The sequence below is a fragment of the Xiphophorus hellerii genome, chromosome 22 (assembly GCF_003331165.1).
Source record: "Xiphophorus hellerii strain 12219 chromosome 22, Xiphophorus_hellerii-4.1, whole genome shotgun sequence".
Lineage (NCBI taxonomy): Eukaryota > Metazoa > Chordata > Actinopteri > Cyprinodontiformes > Poeciliidae > Xiphophorus > Xiphophorus hellerii.
Genome location: NC_045693.1, coordinates 29,535,609 through 29,542,406, shown reverse-complemented (window position 1 = coordinate 29,542,406; position 6,798 = coordinate 29,535,609). Strand labels below are relative to the sequence as shown.

The 6,798-nt window shown below is 36.5% G+C and overlaps 1 long non-coding RNA gene across 2 annotated transcripts; it reads right to left on the bottom strand.

Annotated features, from left to right (window-relative positions):
- Nucleotides 1-292: 292 nt before the first annotated feature.
- On the bottom strand, nt 293-1,274 carry LOC116712682 (uncharacterized). 2 transcript variants are annotated; one of them, XR_004337616.1, is made up of 2 exons: nt 885-1,274; nt 293-817 (listed from the first exon to the last, which is right to left on the bottom strand). It is a non-coding gene; the product is annotated as an uncharacterized LOC116712682 (long non-coding RNA). The 2 variants fall into 2 exon arrangements; XR_004337617.1 differs by having other exon boundaries at nt 293-608.
- Nucleotides 1,275-6,798: the final 5,524 nt, after the last annotated feature.

The window sequence follows — 6,798 nt, the reverse complement described above, 5'->3', positions numbered from 1 at the left end:
GATATTCCCCACTTTACTGGTTGTCATCGGAATAAATACAAACGTTTTCACATTCGTTCAGTGTTTTGGTTATGTTGGTGCATTTTGTGTTACCATTATCTTGTAAAGCACCACCATAGGGTGTGTTCTAGATGTGGCAACCTGGGGGTGGATTTTCTTTATTAGGAAACCCAAATGTAAGATGTTAAAGTTTAAGATAAGGGAAACCGACAACGCCACCTGGAATAACTCCAGGAAAATAGAATAATAATAAGGACACAGGTACGTTCTACAGGAAATGAGACAAGATTCAGACAATTCTACAAAAAATTTATTAAACTTTAATAGGTTGTTTAATTTAACAATAACCTGAAATCGAATAGTTAAAACAGTGAATGCATTTTTAATAAAGTTGATTATAAAATGTTTAAATGTCAAAGGAAACTGAGGCTTACCAGTGGGGGGAGAGTAGTGAGGAAAGGGGCAACATCCAGTGAAGAAAAGGGGATCACCCTGGACACTACAAAGACACGGCAAACACACACACACAAAAAGGGGTGTTCCACAAAACACACGAGACAAGACACCGCCACCAGGGGTCACCACCGCCACCACAGAAGCCTCAGTCCCTAAAAGAAAGACAAAAAAATGAAACAATACGAGTAAAACAGTGATACAATAGCACTACAAGGTTGCTTTTTTTATCCCGTTTGTGGTGCCATCAATACTCCCGGCAGCGGGGGAAAGTTCATACAAATCTTTTAAAACAATTCAACGTAGGCAAAACAGCAGCGAGTGTACATCCAAATAGAATAGTTGTCAGGGACTCGGCAGGAGGCTAAAAAAATAAAGTAGATTATTAATACAACTGCTGATAAAAACTATGACTTATGGTAGCTGCTTACCTGTAAATTACCACACGGCCAGATTAACAGATCCACAAGGTCACCTATGGAGCGCAGCTGTAACAAAACACTACATAAAGGCTTCGTTTACATGAGACGGATGTTACCTAGCCATGCTAGCGCTTACCTTACCGGCAGCAAACAACCGAACAAATTGGTCCAGGAGTTGGAGGCACAGCAAGGGAGGCTAAACAAATCAAACCAGCTTGCATTAATGGCTATGATAAAAGCTGACAAACAAAGAAACAGCCACGCTTACCCAGCACAGCTCAGCAAACAAACTAAGCAAAATGAATTGACGTCATGACGCAAGTAGTCATGTGGCAGGTAGAGACCTGCTTATATGCAGCAGCTGAAATTGATCTTAAAGTGGCAGCGTACCATTTATGCTGCTACATAGATAATGGTCTTACAGGAAAAAAACAAGTCAACATTCAACTACAGCAGACTGAGTCAGTGCATGTTTTCAAATGACTTATTGCATGAACAAGCTTATTCAAGTGTGATTTCAATTGTGTTTATTTAATTGAAAAACTGAAGTCCCCCAATTTTTTTTTTGACATTAGTGGAACATCAACAAAGTTTTGCACAGACTTGTAAAGGAAATGCAGCTCCTGATATTCTTCTTCCAGGATATTTTGGAGTGAAACAGGAGTGAAGTGATGGACTCAGAGCTGAACCTCCAGAGACACATAAAGACAATCACAAAGACAGTCTTTTATCACCTGAAGATCACAGGACTAACATCCCGACAAGATCTAGCGAAACTCAGCCATGCGTTTTCACATTTGTTTAGAGTTGCATTTCATTAATTACAGCTGGTGCATTGATTACTATATGTGATGATTATTATTTTGATGATGGTGATTGAAAAAATGTGTTGCTTGTTTACTAATTAGCTATTGTCTGATGTTTTTAACATGAAAATCAATCAATCAATCAAATTTTATTTGTATAGCACATTTCAGCAGCAAGGCATTTCAAAGTGCTTTACATCATTACAAACACAGAATCACAATGCAATATAGAATGAATCATTAAGTCAAGTTCCATCAATAAATTTGTAATTGATTACGTTTCAAATACAATTCTACACAGGTGGGTTTTTAGTCTAGATTTAAAGGAAGTCAGTGTTTCAGCTGCTTTACAGTTTTCTGGAAGTTTGTTCCAAATTTGTGGTGCATAGATGCTGAAAGCTGCTTCTCCTCATTTGGTTCTGGTTCTGGATGCAGAGCAGACCAGAACCGGAAGACTTGAGAGATCTGGAAGGTTGATACAACAACAGCAGATCTTTAATGTATTGTGGTGCTAAGCCGTTCAGTGATTTATAAACTAACAACAGTATTTTAAAGTCTATTCTTTGAGCTACAGGGAGCCAGTGGAGGGACTTTAAAACTGGTGTTATGTGCTCTATCTTCCTGGTTTTAGTGAGAACGCCAGCAGCAGCATTCTGGATCAGCTGCAGCTGTTTGATTGATTTGTTGGACAGACCTGTGAAGACGCTGTTGCAATAATCAATATGACTGAAAATGAACGCATGGATGAGTTTCTCTACATCTGGCTGAGACATTAGTCCTTTAATCCTGGAAATGTTCTTCAGGTGATAGAAGGCCGACTTTGTAAAGCACTCTGAACCACCTTATTGTTGAAATCTGCTACACATGTAAACTTGACTTATCTTGATTTTCAGGCCACTATCATGAATCAGGCTATCATATGAGATGCAGCATTTTATATGTTTATAGGAAATTTTCATGGACTGTGCTCACATGGTCTATTATGAGGTTTAACATCTTGGACTCTTTTGGGGTACTTAAAGGTTACATTCAAGGACCAGACTGAACATTCATTTTTTTCTAAATTGGCATGTTTCCATTAAGCAAATTTATTTTTGTAATTCCAATTTACGCCATTTTAAGGTCAATAGAAACGCAGCTCATGATGTGTTTCCACTGATGCATCAATGGACACACCAATTGATGAGTCAATTGTTGTGATAAAAACGTTTAAGATGTTATAAATGTCTTAAATGTGTTTAAGATGTTGAAGTTGTGGTCTTGAACTCTTTCCTTGTGAGTTGAGCAGGGATCTGCAGCTTCTCAGATTCTGTAGCACAACATATCTTTAAAAGGTCTGAAAAATCAAACCCCTCTTCTTCTGTGTAAGTACCACGTGTTTCTTGGCTGATGGAGAGAAAAGAAATTTAACAACTTCATGATCATTGTTGCCTTGAACACTCAGACAAACTGCGTCACTTCTGTCTTCATAAAGCTTTTGCTTCGTTGTGGTGTGTGGGCGAGTGGAAGAAGAAGAAGAAGAAACAGTAGTCCTATTTACAGAGTTATCTCCATGGTAAATGTCAATCTGTTGTCTTCAGCTTCTGCTGTTGTAATTAACTTCTAGAGTACGTACCAAAGAAAAGAAAACAGAAGGAACCATTGGGTAAGTATTTATTTCTATGGTTACAGAAACATTAAAACCCATTGCAGCCAGTGTATGATGGCTTGTAGAGTGTTTCCTTTTTAGCGTTTTCAGAGGGTGGAAATGAGTGAAGTTGGGTAGTAGTGGTTACGCTAATTTACTGGAGATTAAGAAAAAAAATACACAACTTTCCTAACGCAGTTAATCATGAGCCATAATAATGGATCAACAAACCAGGGCGCATTTGATTTTCAGTTTTGGTAAATGGCTCCCAATTGTCTCTGAAGAGCACATCAGAAAGGACCACTTTGAACTTCATATCTGAAACTACACAACTTACATTTCATAGGCAGTAAATGGAAAATGTTTTAAGAATATCAGTGAGGACAGATTTTAATAGCAAGATAACATAATAAGTGAACATGATGGGAATGAAAATACCTTCTTGTTATTTTCTTTCTTTTCCTTGCATTTATGAAGCAGGAGTGTGTTATTAAGCATAATGTAGGTACTGATTCAGAGAATTAGACATTTTCCAAAACTTATTTTTAAAAAAATAATTTGCAAACTTATGTGAAAAGCTAGCAAAATTGCACTTTATTGTACTGTCTGACTGATGGACATTTTATGATTCCGGTCATTACTGTCAGAATATATTACCAGATATCCATCGGTTTCCACTGTTGAAAAGGACCAAACAGTTCTGAGAAATCTGCCTTTGGAAGAACAGAAAAATGGCTTCTGGTCATTTATAAGCAGTACTTTAAGACGTGTTGTCCAGTGTATTTGTTGGCCTCCAAAATATATTCAACTATAAATTCAGCACAACTCAAAATAGCTGATGTTTAATTGAACACAGATTGCAATTGAATTGCAATTTTCATTTAAAAAAATGATGAAGCACTTCACAGCTGTGTAGTTTAACCAGTGCTGTATGTTAGAATATGTCTGTTCAGACCAATTTTAGATGCACAAGGTTCATGGAAATAACTGCATGTCCTTGAGAGTACACTTAGAAAAATTACTCAACAAATATAAAAAGGTCTTCAACAGAAGAAACCTTGGTTTTATTTTTTTAAAAAAGGATTTAAGTACAAGTTGGATTTGGTAAGAACCCAAGATTCCTGGACAACATCCTTTAAATATTCAGCACTAAGGTACTTATATTTGTCCCTAAAATGCTCTGCCATGATTGGTTAAAACCAAAAGCAGCACATAAACTACAAACCAACTTTGAAAAGCTGGTTTGCTTTTCTGGAAGAGGGAGGCTTTAGGCTTGATGATGTTGTTACATGTACATTTTAAATGTAAACTTGGTTGCAGATGAATATTTTGTGTATACATTCATTCCTTGTCATTTTAAATTTGTGACCAACAGATATTGGTAAACATGTATAGGTAGAGTGGATCTCAAAAGCCTACCAATCCCTTTTAAATGCCACATAATTCCTCATGTAAAAAAATTGACTGCGATTAATACATTTTTTCAGTTTTATCACCTTTACTATGAAATTTGTCTTTTACAAATGCACTCAAATCAATCTGTAAGGTGCACAAATGGGAGAGTAAGTGCAATTGGAAGGTTGTAGGCACAACTCCAGCTTCCTCCTGCTTTATGTCAATTTGGGCAAGGCACTTGAAGGATCAGTATTGTGTAAAATCTATTTTTTGAGCTTTACATCATGTTATATTATTCCCTCATCAAAAACATTCTTGCATGTTTGAGAAATCCTTTCATCTCACATGGCAACCATTCAGCTGCGCAAAACAGCTGGGTGGACATAGCTCCGCCTTCGAGGCTCTCAGTTTCTCTCAGCTCCTTCAGACTAGCCAGCAGCAATTAGCAAACACTTGCTGATCTCATTATAGTAGCTACTTCTCAGTGAAACGCTGGTAAAAACGTTAAGGGGTTAACATAGGAGCCATGTTGTGATAACTTCCTGAAGGCAGGGTTTTAGCAGGATTTTCTTAAAGAGACAGAGGCCCAATGTCAAGACATTAAGTTATGAAGTCAAATTTCTTTTAAAGCGTATTTTAGTTATCATTTTAATAAAAATGTAACATTTGATGATTGTTCTATAAAATGGCACCATCTCACAGGAAAACACATTAGCCCCTAATATCACAACAAGCTCACCACTCTACATATTGGTGTGTAAATGTGTGTTTGAGTGTGTATTACAACATAAATTTCTGCTCGCTATGTGTCAAAAATAATAACAGAAGATTATTTGTAACAAATATTTTTATTTCTATCTTCAAATTCAGAAGTTTACATACACTAAAATTATTCTGTCATAGCTTTGTAAGCTTTGAATGTGCAACATCATAGAAAAATCAAAACAAATCAGGAAAGATTTCAGGAAGAGAATTGTGGTGTTCCTCAAGTCTGGTTCCTCTTGTTATGAGGAACCTACATACAATTTGTAGATGCCTAATTTTGGCACATTCACAATAAAGTGCTAATGTAGAAGAAAACAAAAATTCCTTGCTAGGACGCTGGCTGAAGCTGTGAATTATGTCATTATCCACAGTGAAGTAAGTTCTGTACCAACATAGGCTGAAAGGCAAATGTAAATAAATTTAACATCAGGAAAAGCCCAAAAATAAAACAAAGCAACTAATGTACAACCATAAAATAACAATTGCAGCTTGTACCAGATTTTAGTTTTCAGTTGCTTTGAATTTCCACAACAGAACGTTTTTTCTTTTTTTTTGTTTTTTACATCATTTCCTGCAAATGTCAACATCTCAGAAAACAAATTTCTCCATTCTCATTTTGTAGAAGTACTTTTGTATTTTAAAACCTAATAACACACATAAACTGGTTATTCTATACATATTACATTTCTTATAGTAGATTTTTTTGTACAGTATATTCAACAGAAACTTGTCAAAGGATCATGTAATATTTGCTGCCCTGAGCAAGTTTTATTGAGGTGAACTGAGGGCAAAAACGTCTCTGACTTGTAAAGTTTGCACATCCCTAGAGAAAGTGAAATGTTTTGCAGCCTGTGTGATGCTGGCAGACTCCAAACATACGAATCAACCGATTTAAAGATTGTTCACACTTATACAACCTGGTTATTACACCTTTATGTTTCCCTCTAACAGATTTCTTTGTTTTCAGTTGAATGCTGCAGGAGAAATATATTACAGAAATGGATTTGAAATGATTTATTGTGACCTCATTTTTTTGGACACCAGAATAATTTGACATTTTAAAAGGAGTTCATAAACTTATAAAAGCAGAAACCTAAAATGAACTCCAGATTTATGGATTTCACCCTGATTCCTCTTCTCATTCTTGTCAGACTGTCAGACTGAGCCCAGAAGTAAGCAGAATGAAGTCAGTCACTGGCCCTGCTCCTGCCTCAGTAGAAACAAGTCTAATTATTGATCCGTGATCAGATTATTGCTCATCAGCTGTTTTCTCGCTGGCAGGACGGCAGCACGTTTAATTAACGCGGTTTCAAATGGTCACAATGCTGCA